The 17,042-nt window shown below is 37.5% G+C and overlaps 1 long non-coding RNA gene across 1 annotated transcript in view; it reads left to right on the forward strand.

Annotated features, from left to right (window-relative positions):
* Nucleotides 1-462: 462 nt before the first annotated feature.
* Nucleotides 463-17,042, forward strand: part of LOC129135885 (uncharacterized) — a 42,980-nt gene continuing 26,400 nt past the window's right edge. Inside the window, exon 1 of the long non-coding RNA XR_008536967.2 lies at nt 463-624. This is a non-coding gene — a long non-coding RNA (uncharacterized LOC129135885). The remainder of the gene's footprint in view (nt 625-17,042) is intronic.

Here is a 17,042-nt window from a genome sequence, read left to right on the forward strand (position 1 = left end):
TTACACTAGAAAAGTAAGTAGATTTGTAATCAGTTGTTCTTCCCCAGCTCTACCATCAGCATGCATGTTGTCTGCCCTGGTGGGCTCTGGTTTTCCCACGCAAAGAAGAAAGTCAACAGTTTAGCATTTTTATTTTAGGATTCTCTCCAAATTTTGCTGATTAAAAATTTTGCCATATTTCCATATTTTTACAAATAAAAAGTTGTTCATTTTAATTATTTAGACAATTTATAATGATTTTTTTAATCTAGATGGTTTTAACTGTGTATAAAGATTTCTGCAAAAGGTCAGTTGGCCAGCTTTTCTTTTGCTATTGTAACAGCTAATTAGGAAACATTCACTAGTTTCTGCCCAGCTCCCTGAGGCTGGATCTTGAAACCCTTGAAACACGCAGAGCGAGGAGCCCCTCTGCTGGCAGAAAGACAGACCAGAGATTCAATGCAAAGCGCTACGTCTGGGCCTGCCAAGAACAGAGAAGCTTTGATGCAGAGAGATCTCAGAGACAGAATTGGGGAAAGCTAGGGGAAGAAGAAAGATTTGAAAGTGCTGATGTCCTCAAATCAAAGTTCCACACCCTTCACTTTAGCCTTGCCAATCCAACTCACATGAATTGCTGCAGACCTTGTAAGTAGACTAAGATACAGACTTGGGTAAACTTGATGAATTTAGATGAGCTGGTTGTTTGGGTATAGAGAGGAAAAGTATTGCATTGGTTAGTTTGCACTGTACCAGTAGAAATGGGAATTAAAGGAGGTAGGATGGTGTTCAGAAAGTTTTACAGAATAGGCAATTTTTGACCCGATTTTTGCCACATGAAGTTGGAAAAGTGGATTCAAAAGGAAAGTAATAAATAATTTTGATTGTGGGAATAGAATATATTCCAGATTGCGGTAGATGATTGGAGTGAGATGGAGTAAGATTTTACATAGACCATCCAGTAAAAACATTATTGCAATGTGTCATCAGGGATAAACTGACACAGAAGGCTTCATGTTGCCTTGTGCAGGCTAATAAGAGATTTATTTAGAAGAACGGTCAAAGGTGACACTTGGCTTATAACGTAGTCCAACATCACAAAGAAAGGAATATTAAAAACAGGAACAAATATGGGAAAGAAATTATTTCTAGTTTGAATTTGTTAATTATGAAGTTATAGGATACACTGAAAAAGTTGATGAACTATCAATCAGTTAGTGACCCGGCTATAGAACTATCTCAAACTTTTCCAGCATTCAGGTATAATTATTGGAAATGATTATATTCTTTGAAGAGACAGGCTTTTAGATAAAGGTGTGCATTATCTGCTTACTTTTTTTCTCTTTGAGACAGAGTTTTGCTCTTGTTGTCCACTCTGGAGTGCAATGGCGTGATCTCAGCTCACTGCAACCTCCGCCTCCTGGGTTCAAGCGATTATCCTGTCTCAGCCTCCCAAGTAGCTGGGATTACAGGCGCATGCCACCAAGCCTGGGTAATTTTTGTATTTTTAGTAGAGATGGGGTTTCATCATATTGGTCAGGCTGGTATCCAACTCCTGACCTCAAGGGATCCACCCGCCTTGGCCTCCTGAAGTGCTGGGATTACAGGTGTGAGCCACCGCACCCGGCCTGTCTACTTACTTTTATTGCTTATTTTTATCCCTGCCTTTTGGTAAAAAGGAAAAGGGAGACAGTCTCCAGCTGGAAGATTAATCCTCCTAATATTATAATAGAATTTTGGAAAAGGTAGCCTTGTATTATACCAACAAAGGGGAATAAGATTAGAAAGGAGCTCAATTCAATGGTCTGTGAACACCCTGGGTTAATAAGATGACTTTTTTCTGGCTAAAATAGAATTTTCACTTCCATAGCAGGTCTCAAGATATTCCAACAGATTCCAATAGATAAAACCAGTGAGTTGGGCAAGAAAATTCTTCATGTTCAGTTTTCTCAATTACCACCAGGTGTGTCAAGCTGGTTCTCTTTCCACCGCATTCTGAAAACCTTTAGTTTTATATGCATTTCTATGAATATATCATCTAAAGCAATCATTTTGCTGCTGAAAGTCTACTAGTTTTTCTAAGATCTGAAAACTAAAATATATGTGTAAAATATATGTGTAAAAACTTAAGCCCTATTGTGGTGGTATTAGGAGGTGAGGCATTTGGGGAAGTGATTAAGTCATCAATTCTGATATGAATTTCATGCCAGAAAAGCCCACCATTCATTTCAACTTTTTCTTTCACAGGTGAGAACACTCATATACCCCGATAGGTTCAGTCATACTACCAGCAGATATCTAAAGATAGATCCTTTTAGGCTGTTTTCAATGTTTTAAATCATCTTTGTCCTGTTTGTTCCAGTTCTTTCCACATCCCCTCTGCCCTACTTAAATTGTTGTGTGCTGAGTCAGTCATGAATGTCTAACAGAACTAATTGAATGGAATGCTATGGGACTATGGGATTATGTTCAACATTTCTCTCCATCACTTTCTGTTTTTGCTTTGTAAATGATGCTCTCTCATAGTTTATTACATTTGTAAATCAGGTATGACCTATCTTTGAACACCTAAATCTCTCCTTGTTATCAAATAATATTTAGGCAATGCTCAGGCTGGGAAGCTCTGTGTGATGCTCACTACAGCCCAGAAGCTAAACACACCAGGTATTATCATTATAATCAAAATAGTGAAAAAACAGGCAATGTTCTTTGCCTGTCTAAATAAAATCTTTACTTTTAAGTCCAATGAAAGATTATTTTCTTCTTTTCCCAGAAAAGAAATTTTAGCCTTATTTTATTGAATCTCATCCCAGTGGCTGAGGTTTTTTTTTTACAAGCTTGCTCATAAGTTTTCTGTTGTTTCCCATTCACTAACATCCGAAACACTCACTCATTACTCCACCCCAAGGGACTTCTCGGGAAATATCAGATAGCAGCATATGGCAGCCACTGGGGCCCAACCCAGACTCTGCTTTTCCATATTACTGCCTATACATTGTGAGTGTCACGAAGAGAGCAGAGCTCTGCCACACTTTTCTTAATGGATAAAGGTAAAACAATCATAAAAAGGAAAGATATTGACCACAAAATATACTGTTCTAGACAGGATCGTTAACACTGTTCAAAACCACCGAAGTGAGACAATCTATAAGTACTCTCCACCTCTATCTTGCAACCTTACAGTGCATGGCTCTCATCTCTCAGCCATGGGGTGGGGTTGGCTGCATGTGCCATCAGTTGGATTGTTATTCCTGGGAATCCAGACCTTACTTCTACAACATGTAGTTTTGAGCCAAAGGAGGTCCCTATAAGACTGTCCACAAATAGCCCAGAGGCGTGCACAATCTTTCCTACCATTTCTGAGCACACTGGAGGCATGTCCATTCAGCACAACTGCTGTGCCCGCCTGCCAGAGAAGGGCCCAGCTAACCTACTTCTCTGAGCCTTTGGAATTTTTTTTAGTTTATTTACTTCTGTTGATTATAAAATTGAATTGAAAATTTAAAAAGAAAAGGGTAAAAAAAGTAATTGTAATTACCCAAAACCCAAACTACTCAGAATTAACTGTTGTAAAAATTTTAATGCATATGGCTTGTCTCCCTCTTTTTTCTCTTTTACTTGAAGTGAGAGAGAATATGTATGGTACATTATAAATATTACATATAGGTCAGGGTGATGGAAGGAGAATTTGGGGATGTGGGTAGAAATTACACATTTTAAAATATTTTATTTTCCCAAGACATAAAAAAATGTACAAAAAGGGTTAGTATATTTTACTTATTGATAAAATGTACATATCAGGATATTGACCTCAAAATTTTTAATTTTCTTTTTTTCTTTTTTGAGACAAAGTCTCACTCTGTCACCCAGGCTGGAGGTGCAGTGAAGCCAAATTAAAAATGATAACATTTTAAAACTCTTGACCCAGACTGACAAAATGCTTTCAACAATATTGAAAATGTATTTTATGTAATTTGTTTTATAATTTTAAAACCTATACCAGACAAACACAAATAAAATTCACATATAAGCATATTATACAGATATCCACTCACCCCAAGCAAAGAAATTCAAATAAAACCCAGTACATATGTATTAATGCAATACTACATATGTTATATATGTAGTATATGTATATCATATGCATAATATGTATGCATGCACTATATAAGTGTGTGTGTATTGACTATGCTCTTTATCAGTTTTATTATTTTGATGTTAAAATATTTATGTGCTTTTATCTAGCAAATCCATGGTTTGAAATCTGTTCTGGGGGGTACTTAAAGATGTGGCTTGAGACGTATATTTATATATGCATATTCAAGCATATACATGAAGGCATTGTTTATAATGGTGAAAAATGCAAAATACCCCAATAAATAAATAATAAGAGAATGTGTATACATTTTTTTTCAAAATTCATCCAATGTTGTATGTCACAACACTGGAGCACCACTTCATTCCAGCCTGGGCCACAGAGTGAGACTTTGTCTCAAAAAAAAAGAAAAGAGAAGAAACTTTCATTGAGAAGGCCTGCCTCCAAGTTTTAATCATTATTAATGTCCCATATTAATCAGAGAAAGGTTCAGTCTCTTTAGGTTTCCCTTATACAGCACCACTAAGAGAGATAGAAATAGCTAATATTTTGTATCCACAATAACAGAATCGGCTTCAGTTTTAGCTGTTAAACGGGTGAATTTTTTTCCCTCTCCCTATTCTTTATTTATGCCACCCACCTGTCACACTCTTCTAATCTACATTCCCCCACCCCTTCTGCAAAAGAATTTACTGCCTGTATGTTGACTCCTTGACTTGACTCACAAAGTCCCCTCTAAAACATATCATGATTCATGTAACTTGTTCTTCAAATGTGTGATATAGGCTATATGCATGGGAGTCAGCTACTGTGAGCTAGAACAAGGACAGTATTTAGAAGGAAGCAGAGTTTATTGGTCCATGTTCATACTGCTAGGAAGAAATATCCGACACTGGGATATAAGGAAAAGAGGTTTCTTGGACTCACAGTTCCACATGGCTGGGAGGCCTCACAATCATGGCAGAAGGTGAAGGAGGATCAAAGGAATGTCTTACATGGTGGCAGGCAAGAGAGCATGTGCAGGTGAACTGCCCTTTATAAAACCATCAGATCTCATGACACTTATTCACTATCATGAGAACAGCATGGGAAAAATCCACCCCCATGATTCAGTTACCTCCTACTCGGTCCCTCCCATGACACTTGGGGATTATGGAAGCTACAATTCAAGATGAGATTTGGGTGAGGACACAGCCAGACCATATCACAGAGGAAGAGAAAGTTCACAGCATCAGTTACATCTCTGGATCCAACCAGCCTGAAAGTTTATCTATTCTTAACCTTCCAGGATAAAAGAGTTACTGAATGCTCTTCATATCAGCTAGTTTTAGTTGAAATTCTGTTGGCTTTAAAATCAAATAATTACCAAAAAATACAGAAATTTAAACCAGGATTGCAGTGTTAAAAGTAACATACCGTGAAACAGGAACTGATTGAAATAAAATGAACTGTAGATCATTTGGGAGGAGAGGTGACAGAAAGCTCTATCTCTGGTTAGAAATTTCACAAAACTTGTTTAACACTAAAAGAAGAGATGGCTAAATTAAAACCAACTGTTAGTTGAGTTTAGACCAGGTACATACCAAACCTAGAAGGGTAGAAAACTTAAATAAAAAAATCACATGATGGTGGAATATGCTAATTGTTTCTTACAGACGTTAGAAGAATTCTGATAGAAAAGAACCCATTTCAATCTCAGGCATCATACCTGAATTTGAAAAGAGATGACATGTAGTTCTTCTCTTAAGATAGGAGCTTTTCTACCTGAAGGCAGCAATCCTAGAGTACAGAGGATCAGATAAGCCTTTGGTCTCCAAGAACTAAACACAACAAGATAAAACATTTTGCTCAAAGGTGAAGTGCAAATAGACAGGCAACAAATGCAATGGGGATTAGTTTTTGGATTCAGGGGTATTTAGAAAATGAGTAATGTTGATTCTTTTTACCCCACCCTTCCATCTTCTCCTTCTCTTGACTTCATAAGGCAAAGGTAATAATTGTTTCCATTTTACAGGACACACCCTTGTAAGAGGCAACTGTTGAGCTATGCTTCATCACTCAATGCCTGTTATTTTACATTGCCCTTTGGTTTTCATTTGGTTGCCCTAATGGATGTCATTACTCTGAGGCCTGTGGGAAAGGATAGAAAGGACAGAAGACTATTGCCTAGAAAAAGAAACAAAAGTATGATCCGGATTCAACAATTATGGAGTTACATTTCTATAATTAGTTTCTAATCTGTGGTGTTTCTTATAATCAAATTGACTAGCTGCCTAATAGGGTGTTACATTTATTCAGAGAAACTCCCAACAATTTTTTACAAAAGTCTGTGAAATTCTTTGAACTGCAAGATAGTTCCTAGGCCTGCATAATTTAGCCCATTGAAATGGATTGGTGTCTGTCCCTTATTATGTTCACTTAAAATGCTCTGGGTTGCATCAATGACGAATAAAATTATCCCAGAGAGAACTGTGTGCTGCCAGATTGCCAAACTAAAGAACTCACACTATCAGAAGAGGGATTATTTTTCCCTACCCTAGCCAAATAGGATGTGACATCTTCCATATACAGATATTTACTGTATTTGCTTTGCCTGTCCTTGTTTTTTAAATTGGAGTTTTAATGGTGTTCTCCCTGTACCTCTATATTTTGGAAGATTTTTTCAGTGACTATATTTACTTCATCATATGTCTCAGGATAATCAGGGAGCCACATCTGACCTAGATGAGAGGCATGAAAATCATCTCAAAATTCCTTACTTAGAGCTAAAAGCAGTTATAAATGTGATTCTAGGTTATCTCCTTATGGAGGAGACAAGTGTATGTGTGTGTGTGTGTGTATGTGTATGTGTGTGAATGATTGTATGATATGGTATATAATTCATATAGTACTGCAAGGTGGTTCCTAAGCAGGAACTAGTATTTGACTAGTGTTTGGTTAAATACTAGTCTAGATATTGCTGTGCAGATATTGTTTCGATGTGATTAACATTTAGAGTCAGTTGACTTTACATAAAGTACGTTTACTTCTGTCTTGGTCTGTTCACGCTGGCACAACAAAATACCATAAAGTGGGTAGCATGTTAACATCAGCAATTTATTTCTTACGCTTCTGGAGGCTGGAAAGTCCAAGGCCAAGGTGCTGACAGATTCAGTCTCTGGTAAGGAACCACTTTCCGGCTCACAGTTAGCATTTTCTCAGATGTTCTCACACGATAGAAGGGTGAGGGTTTCTCCGGGGCCACATTTATAAGGCCACTGATCTCATTCATAAAGCTCTGACCTGACAACCTAATCATTTCTCAAAGGGTCCAACCTCTAAGACCATCACTTTAGGGATTAGGATTTCAACAAATGAATTTGAGGGAAACAGAAACATTCAGATCATAGCACTTTCCACAATATAGGTGGGCTGCAAGCAACCCTTAAGAACACTGAGGTTTCCCAAAGAAGGAATTCTGCCTCAAAACTGCAACAGTAAAATCCTACCTGAGTTTTCAGCCTGCTGGCTTGCCTTACAGATTCAGACTTGCCAGCTCCACAGTAGCATGAGCTAGTGCATTAAAACCTCTCTCTCTCCATTTCTCCATCTCTGTCTCTCTCTTTTTCTGTGTGTGTGTGTATGTATTTCTGTTTCTCTGATGAACTCTAACACATATTATGAAAATATTTTGTTTTGCTTTTTATAAAACCATTTTATTGAGATACAATTGGCATATATTAAACACATTTAAAGTGAAAAATTTGGTAAGTTTTGACTTATATATTGTGCTATGAAATGAGCAGCACTATCAAGGTAATAAACACACCTGTCGTCCCTGTAAATTTCCTTTTGCCTTTTTGTAATCTCTTGCTTCAAATCCTCTCCTGACTATTTCTATGTCTCCAGAAAACCACTGATATGATTTGGTCATTCCACATGAGCTTGAATTTCCTAGATTTGTCTATAAGTGGTATCATGATCATGTGGTCTGCAAATCAAGACAATTTTGTGTCCTTTTTAGCAATCTGGAAATGTGTTATTTCTTTTTTTCTTGCATTATTGCAGTGACAAGAACTTTAGGTATAATGTTGAATAGAAGTAGTTAAAGAGTCCATCTCTGTTTCGTTCCTGATCTTAGGAGGAATGTCTTTATTCTTACACTACTAAGATGTTAACTGTTTTTGTGTGTGTTTGGATTCTGGATTTTTAAAAACATTCTTATTGGGTTAAAATTGTTCCCCCAGGCCGGGTGCGGTGGCTCAGGCCTATAATCCCAGCACTTTGGGAGGCCGAGGCGGGCAGATCACGAGGTCAGGAGATAGAGACCATCCTGGTTAACACAGTGAAACCCCATCTCTACTAAAAATACAAAAAATTAGCCGGGCGTGTTGGCCGGTGCCTGTAGTCCCAGCTACTCAGGAGGCTGAGGCTACAGAACGCGTGAACCCGGGAGGCGGAGCTTGCAGTGAGCTGAGATGGCACCACTGCAGTCCGGCCTGGGCGACAGAACGAGACTCCATCTCAAAAAAAAAAAAAAAAAATTGTTCCCCCATTCCTTCATATTACTCCATCTTGGTTGGAAGCAGAAGTTCACCTTTGTGATCTTTTTTTGGGATTGCATACTTGAAATAAGAAATGATGGGGATTCCGGGTATTCAAAAAGTGAAATATGGTAGATACATATTGTTTGTGCCCTTGTAGCAGTGAGATACCCCTTCTTGTTCCACATGATGTGAGTTCCAATTATAGTATCTAATATTGCTGGACCCAAGGATTTGTTCAAGTATAGGCATATGACACAAGGGGAAAATTAGGCTGATTCCATAGAATTAACGACAGTGGCCAAACTGATCTCTTCCCACTGTGTTTTCTAAAATAGAAGAATATACATTTAGGACTCCTAATATTTATCTTATGTAGCCCTTTAAAATGCTTGAATAAAATCAAATGAGACTAATCCACAATGGGATGTAATTATTTGTTTATTCATTTATTTTTCTTTAACACTTACAGAACGGCTACTATGTGTCAGGCATATCTTTAAGCACTTTCTACAGTGGAATTGAATTATGGGAAGATAAATAGTTTAGTTAACCTCCTTTGAGATTCTTGAGTCAGTTTTGTCTGATTATGATATGGCATGTGCCAATAAATTAAATGGCTTTCATCGACGAATTTATTTTTTCTTGGGCGAGTTTGAATAGAGATACTGTCTTTTCACCTGAAAGAGACATGTAACATTGTTTTAAGTAACATTGAGTAACTTAAGCAACTTAAAGGTAGTGAAAAAGAAATCCACATTTCTATTCCCCAACCTTAGCTCTCTGATGTAAAATTAGAGTTTCTTTGTTTTTACTTTCATGAAAACACAATAAAATTATATAAAGTGTGATAGCTGTTATATATGTCAGTTGATACTCTCTTCCACATAAAAGAGGGAAAATAAGGTTGAAAAAGATTGCTGATAGGCTAATAATAATTTTTTAGCAACATTATTACTGTTTAAGAAAGCATTTTCTTATCTACTTGCATATTTTTAAAAATTGAAAGTATGTAGTACTATTATTCTATTTATATATAACAAAAATGTGTCCAACAAGCTGTCATATAATGAATTAATGGGACTTTACAAGTATGTTCTAATTTTCCTCTCCAGTTGGCATAGCCCTCTTTAAAACGTATTAACCTGATAATTTTAGATATTTTTTCTGGGAAGAATTAAATACCAAGTTCTTTATCATCATAAAACATCCAGATCTGGATCTTAGTGCTTTTCTTTTCTTTTCTTTTCTTTTTTGTTTTTGAGACAGAGTTTCACTCTTGTTGCCCAAGGTGGAGTGCAATGGCTTGATCTCGACTCACTGCAACCTCCGCTTCCTGGGTTCAAGTGATTCTCCTGCCTCAGCCTCCCGAGTAGCTGAGATTATAGGCATGTGCCACCACGCCCAGCTAATTTTGTATTTTTAGTAGAAATGGGGTTTCTCCATGTTGGTCAGGCTGGTCTCGAACTCCCGACCTCAGGTGATCCGCCTGCCTTGGCCTCCCAAAGTGCTGGGATTTCAGATGTGAGCCACCATGCCCGGCCTCTTAGTGCTTTTCAAATTGTAATTGTTTGTTAAAAATGTTGGTTGCTCTTGATGTTTTTCTTTGCCTAACATTGAGTAACTTAAGGGTAGTAAAAAAGAAATCCACATTTGTATTCTCCATCCTTAGCACTTAACCAGATATATAGAGGCTTTTGATAAATATTGGCTATATGACTGAATTTCTGGATGGTAGGATCTTCAAAATTTTCATGCATAAAATATTTACTTATTGCCTTTTAAAAAAGAATCCGAACTATACTTCATTAAGCTTTAACTATTGTTTTAATTAAGGCTTAACTTCAAAACATAATAGAAATTGTTACTAGGAAATGAGAAGTCCTTATGGGCACATGAGGGATGGGAGTTGATCTCTGTGGGACATTTTTTATTCATTCAATTATTTGTTCAAAGGTTGAATTCAAAACTTGTGGTTTCCCCTCCCTCTCATAGGAACAACCAGATAACAATGCTGGCTGTCTTTATGGGTGCCCATAGAGACCTTCCAGGATTCCCTGACATGATGCAATCCTCAACTCATGCAGGCTGCTGATGAAAATGCCAAGTATTGTTTGTGAGACAGGGGCAGGATTGTGGATGCCACATACCCATCTGCGGCTTTACAAAGTCTGTTGTTTTAAGAAATAGCTTTCTTTGTAACTTGCCTGCAATTTCAAAGAGACACTATGTCAGTCACCATCAAGTAGATCTGGCATTAACAAGATGCAACAGCTGAGGCTGTGAGCTCATTACTGGAAACTAGGAACCACTGTGGTCAAGTGTTTCCCTTTTAAGTAAAAAGGAGCCTTTGAAGGAGAGTCTGCAATTTGCAAATCTTTGCTGAGAATGTGTCCTTTGAGGTTCTTTTTTGGAGCTGGATTTTATGAATTGCTGAAAATAGAACTTTAAATAATAATTGTAGTGGTCATAAGAATTTTCATTTTCCTAAGTGTCCTCATATCAAGTTCTAAATGCCAACAAATCCACTCATCTCTTAAAATGCCTTGGGTTTACCATTTCTGAATGTAGTTATACAGGGTTATATTCTTTTGTATTTGTGTTGGTGTTTGGGACATTTAAAAATATTTTAAAGTTAATCAAGATAATAGCAAGACTGAGTTGGAAGCACTATATTGATAAAGACAATTTTGTATTTCTATACTGTCCTTTATTTAAGGAACCAAAACCTCAAATAGAGGCCTCCATTAATCTTGAAGATGAATCTCTTAAAAAGGAAAGAAGGAAGTACTTTCGTAAGCCATCTTTCTGGAAAACATTCCAACACTCACATATTCCATTACTAACAATTTATAATCAACTGTGCACCAGGCACTGAGATAAAACATGTATAATGCAGGAAGCTTTTAGCTAGCAAAGAAAGTCATGTAAATATATAATTTCTTTACAGTGTCCATTGTAGGGTAGATTTCTACACAATCTACCATAATTGTGTAGAAATCCATATGCAGAGATTCTCAGCGATTCTCTTTGCCTAACATACATGAAGGATCAGACATAATTCCATCAGTAATAGTTACTTCTGAGGGTAAAGATAACACGGGGTGGGAGTAGAGAGAGCAGCATTCACAAACATAACAAGGCACCTAGGAACAAACAAAACTCACTCATATGGCTGTAATCCAAAAGGCAGAGAGGAAACAGGGGCTGCTAATGTGTGGAGACCCAGTGGGATACATATTCTGAAGCATCTCATAAGTCACAGTACAGTCTGTGCTTAACCAAAGTAGGTAAGACTCATGGAAGAGTTTTACATCAAGATCATACAATATTTCTATTTAGAAATTTTTATCAGGTGTCAGTGTAGATAATATTTTTGAGAGAAACACATACAGCTGGGACATGGATATAGCTGCATTGCAATTTCAAAGGCACAATGCAATTTAAACTTAGTGCTGCTTTTACTTCCTGAAGGCAACAACCCTGAGACCAAACCCAGCTGTGCTCTGTCATGACCCATGCCTTCTTTGGAGCTAGGAATATTTGGGGATTTACCTACTAATTAGTTTAAAAGAGAAAACCCTGACAATTTCCTTCTTGTATGTCCCGGGATACCTGAAAGTCATATTGTGGGATTCTTAGTCCCCTCTATATGTGACAAGGATGAAACATTCAGTTAATCTTATATTTTCAAGAGGTGAAGAGAAGGAGGATACACCATCCTTCACCTCTAGGATATCTCAGGGAAGACACTTTGTCCCACAGAATCTACGGGATGTGAACTCTCTCAAAAGGAATTGATAGTGTCTCACTGTTCCTTATCTGGAAAATGGGATAATTCCTACCTTGCAAGACTCTTGTAAGAATTATAGGTAATATATACAAAGTGCATAGAGTAGTGCCTATTTTATAATGGGTCTTCAATAATGTATAAAGTAATTATTTGTATATATTATTCTTTAAATTATTTAAATTATTCTTATAAAAAGAGGCCATGAACAAGAGAATTACCTGGGATAAAGATGCATGGAACTCTGTAGAGGAAAGAGATGTGAGCAAGGAGAATTTGATTATGTTGTTCATTTTTCATAAAATTTGAACATTCTGAAACTCTGGAACATGTGATTTCTGAAAACATTCAGTGGCAAAATATATGAGGTGGGAAAAGCTGGGGCAGATAAGACTCAGTGGATAGCTGTGGCTCCTGTCAGGATGGTAATTATCAGAAGAGATTAGCAAGCATCTAAGAAAGATAGCAGGGGTGAAAGCCCCAGCAGAGAGAAGACAAATGTCAAGAAACTTAGAAACAAAGGGTAAAATCTAATGTTATCTTATCACTATAGTTGATAAAAGACAGCCATAGTGTACCTATAAAGAGGCTTCTGGAACTGGAGTACTTGAAAGAGGTACATGAGGAAGCTTGCAAAATCGTGTGCTTTCACAGAAGTTGAAGAAATCCACTTTAGGAATCCCCTGGGGCAGATGAACTAAAGGGCAGTCTCTGCAAGGCAGACCATGAGCTCACAAATTATAGCCAAACAGGTCATCTCCAAATCTCCAAGTTTGGCACAAGAAGCTTGAAGTTTATCAGTGCTTACGTTCAGATGTACTCCCTTTCACACCTTGACATTTTCTACACAAAGTCAATCTCTTCCATCACCTTTTAGTCTTTATATAGAGAATACATTTCTACTACTTTCCTGGAAACTCCCAATTAAATTCAAAAGAATAATTCATTCATTTATGTAGCCAGTGGGCTAGGCTCTTTGCTGGTTTCTAGAGAGAATACAGAGTAAAAGACATAATGGTCTCTATTCTTATGTGACACTGTATTCTAGTACTGGAGATTCATATTAAACAACCAATCATACAATTAATCATTTAATGCTCCCTGAGGTGAAATGTGGGGATACTATGAGAATATGTATAATTGTGATCACTATTGCTTTTTATTTATTTATTTTTATTTTTTTTGAGATGGACTTTCTGTTGCCCAGGCTGGAGTGCAGTGGCATGGCTCACTGCAGCCTCTGTGTGCTCCCCCGCCCCCCAACTTCAAGTGATTAGCCCACCTCAGCCTCCTGAGTAACTGAGATTACAGGCATGCACCACCACACCCGGCTAGTTTTTGTATTTTTAGTAGAAACAGGGTTTCACCATGATGGCCAGGCTGGTCTCGAACTCATGACCTCAGGTGATCCGCCCACCTTAACCTCCCAAAGTGCTGGGATGACTGGCGTGAGCCACCGTGCCTGGCCATTGCTTTTTATTTTATGAACAACAGGAGGCCTTTGAATGATTAAAGTCAGAGTCGGCCATGATCATATTTGCTTTAGTAAAGGATCACCTAGATTGTCTGCTTAGAAGTGTTTCCTTTCCATGTATTTGCTGATTGAACACTGTTCACCTGGGAGCCATACAATTTTCTGCTACTGCAAAGGAAACAACAGTTCTCAGCAACTGCCACTGCCTCTCCAGTCTTTATCTTCTGTGTTTCACAGATGCATGTGAGGTCATGGTGGGATGGAGAATGGTCTTCTTACCAATTCTGTGACTCACTTCTGCCTGTGCTTTGAATCTCATAAACCCTTCTTTTCCTTTAGAAACTCAAAATCTGTCCAGAAGACAAGAAAAGGTGAGATGGCACATCATGCCTGCATAGATTTTACAGAATACTTTTCATGTATGTCAATTCATATAAATAAGATTTTGTGTATTTGACTCCATTACTTGTAAAAACAAACAAACAAAACAACAACAAAAAAAACTACCATCAGAGAATACTATAAACACCTCTACACAAATAAACTAGAAAATCTAGAAGACACGAATAAACTCCTGGACACATACATCCTCCCAAGGCTAAACCAGGAAGAAGTAAAATCCCTGAATAGACCAATAACAAGTTCTGAAATTTAGGCAGTAATAGCCTACCAATCAAAAATGTACCAGAGGTACAAAGAGGAACTGGTACCGTTCCTTCTGAAACTATTCCAAACAATAAAAAAAGAGGGACTCCTCCCTAACTCATTTTTTGAGGCCATCATCATCCTGATACCAAAACCTAGCAGAGACACAACAAATAAAATTTCAGGCCAATATCCCTGATGAACGTCGATGCGAAAATCCTCAATAAAATACTGGCAAACCAAATCCAGCAGCACATCAAAAAGCTTATCCACCACCATCTACCAGAGGTACAAATAGGAGCTGGTACCATTCCTTCTGAAACTATTCCAAACAACAGAAAAAGAGGGAATCCTCCCTAACTCATTTTATCAGGCCAGCATCATCCTGATGCCAAAACTTGGCAGGGACACAAGAAAGAAAGAAAATGTTAGGCCAATATCCCTGATGAACATTGATGCGAAAATCCTCAATGAAACACTAGCAAACTGAATCCAGCAGCACATCAAAAAGCTTATCCACCATGATCAAGCTGGCTTCATCACTGGGATGCAAGGATAGTTCAACATATACAAATCAATAAACGTAATCCATCACATAAACAGAACCAATGACAAAAACCCACATGATTATCTCAATAGATGCAGAAAAGGCCTTTGACAAAATTCAACAGCCCTTCATGCTAGAAACTCATGATAAAATAGGTATTAATGGAACATATCTCAAAGTAATAAGAGCCATATATGACAAACCCACAGCCAGTATAATACTGAATGGGTAAAAACTGGAAGCATTCTCTTTGAAAACTGGCAGAAGACAAGGACGCCCTCTCTCACCACTCCTATTCAACATAATATTGGAAGTTCTGGCCAGGGCAATCAGGCAAGAGAAAGAAAGAAAGGGTATTCACTTAGGAAAAGAGGAAGTCAAATTGTCTCTGTTTAGAGATGACATGATTGTATATTTAGAAAACCCCATCATCTCGGCCCAAAATCTCCTTAAGCTGATAAGCAACTTCAGCAAAGTCTCAGGATACAAAATCAATGTGCAAAAATAACAAGCATTCTATACACCAATAACAGACAAACAGAGAGCCAAATCATAAGTGAACTCCCATTCCCAATTGCAACTAAGGGAATAAAATACCTAGGAATCCAACTTACAAGGGATGTGAAGAACTGTTTCAAGGAGAACTACAAACCACTGCTCAAGGAAATAAGAGAGGACACAAACAAATGGAAAAAAATTCCATGCTGATGGATAGAAAGAATCAATATCATGAAAATGGCCATACTGCCTAAAGTAGTTTATAGATTCAATCCTATCCCCGTCAAGCTACCATTGACTTTCTTCACAAAGTTGGAAAAAAACTACTTTAAATTTCATATGGAACCAAAAAAGAGCTTGCATAGCCAAAACTATCCTAAGCAAAAAGAACAAAGTTGGAGGCATCATGCTACCTGACTTCAAGCTATATTACAAGGCTACAGTAACCAAAACAGCATGGTACTGGTACCAAAACAGAGATATAGACCAATGGAACAGAACAGAGGCTTCAGAAATAACACCATACATCTACAACCATCTGATCTTTGACAAACCTGACAAAAACAAGCAATAGGGAAAGGATTCCCTATTTAGTAAACAGTGTTGGGAAAACTGGCTAGCCATAGGCAGAAAGCTGAAACTGGATACGTTCCTTATACAAAAATTAACCCAAGATAGATTAAAGACTTAAATGTAAGACTTAAAACCATAAAAACCCTAGAAGAAAACCTAGGCCATACCATTCAGGACATAGGCATGGGCAAATGCTTCATGTCTAAAACACCAAAAGCAATGGCAACAAAAGTCAAAATAGACAAACGGGATCTAATTAAACTAAAGAGCTTCTGCACAGAGAAAGAAACTATCATCAGATTGAACAAGAAACCTACAGAATGGGAGAAAATTTTTGCAATGTATCCATCTGACAAAAGGCTAATATCCAGAATCTACAAAGAACTTAAACAAATTTACAAGAAAAAAACAACTCCATCAAAAAGTGGGTGAAGGATATGAACAGACATGTCTCAAAAGAAGACATGCAGCCAACAAACATGAAGAAAAGCTTATTATCACTGGTCATTAGAGAAATGCAAATCAAAACCACAGTGAGATACCATCTCACACCAGTTACAATGGCAATCATTAAAAATTCAGGAAACAACAGGTGCTGGAGAGGATGTGGAGAAATAGGAATATTTTTACACTGTTGGTGGAAGTGTAAATTACTTCAACCATTGTGGAAGACAGTGTGGCGGTTCCTCGAGGCTCTAGAACTAGAAATACCATTTGACCCAGCAATCCCATTACTGGGTATATACCCAAAGGATTATAAATCATTCTACTATAAAGACACATGCACACGTATGTTTACTGCAGCACTGTTCACAATAGCGAAGATTTGGAACCAATCCAAATGCCCAGCAATGATAGACTGGATTAAGAAAATGTGGCACATATATACCATGGAATACTATGCAGCCATAAAAAATGAT

The sequence above is a fragment of the Pan troglodytes genome, chromosome 7, assembly GCF_028858775.2.
Source record: "Pan troglodytes isolate AG18354 chromosome 7, NHGRI_mPanTro3-v2.0_pri, whole genome shotgun sequence".
Lineage (NCBI taxonomy): Eukaryota > Metazoa > Chordata > Mammalia > Primates > Hominidae > Pan > Pan troglodytes.